We start from the raw sequence: 668 nt of genomic DNA on the forward strand, positions 1-668 counted from the left end.
GTTATGTATGTATGGTATAATGGTAATTTCATAGTTGCGCTATCATACAAGGACTACAACAACACATACATATGTCAAGACACCGTACTCCAATTGCAGCTTGTGCACATGTATGTAATAGTACAATTCATCATCTTTAGTTAGAGAAGTATTGAAAATCATAACTCTATACCAAAAACTTTTTTTTTTTGGTTAACCTATACCAAAAACTTACTTCACAAAAACAAAGATAAAAAAAAATTGAATTATATGGTAAAAATGTAAGTTTACAGTTTTTTTTATATGATGAAAGAGAAATTAAAAATACGTAGGACTCACATTTTGAATATTAATAAAATAATAAAAAATAACTATAAAAAATTATATTTTATCTCTATACAACCTAGCGGAATGTCCAAAAAAAACCACCAATCTCTTTTATTGACAAAATGACGTACAGTGTCAAGTCTACGGATCATCCATTTCATACAGTGGATCCAATTTTTTGTTTGTACGTGGGTTGGATCCAACTTTTAAAGTTAAGGCCTGCTGAGTAATCCAGTGCAAGACCCAATTAGACTCTCAACAAAAATGGCTTTGTGAAGAAGTGTTATGCTGTTTACGAATTTTACCTTAACAAACACATTTTAGGATCATGACAAAAAAAAAAACACATTTTAGGAAAAATT

Source organism: Arachis duranensis, chromosome 1 (genome assembly GCF_000817695.3).
Source record: "Arachis duranensis cultivar V14167 chromosome 1, aradu.V14167.gnm2.J7QH, whole genome shotgun sequence".
NCBI classification, from domain to species: Eukaryota; Viridiplantae; Streptophyta; class Magnoliopsida; order Fabales; family Fabaceae; genus Arachis; species Arachis duranensis.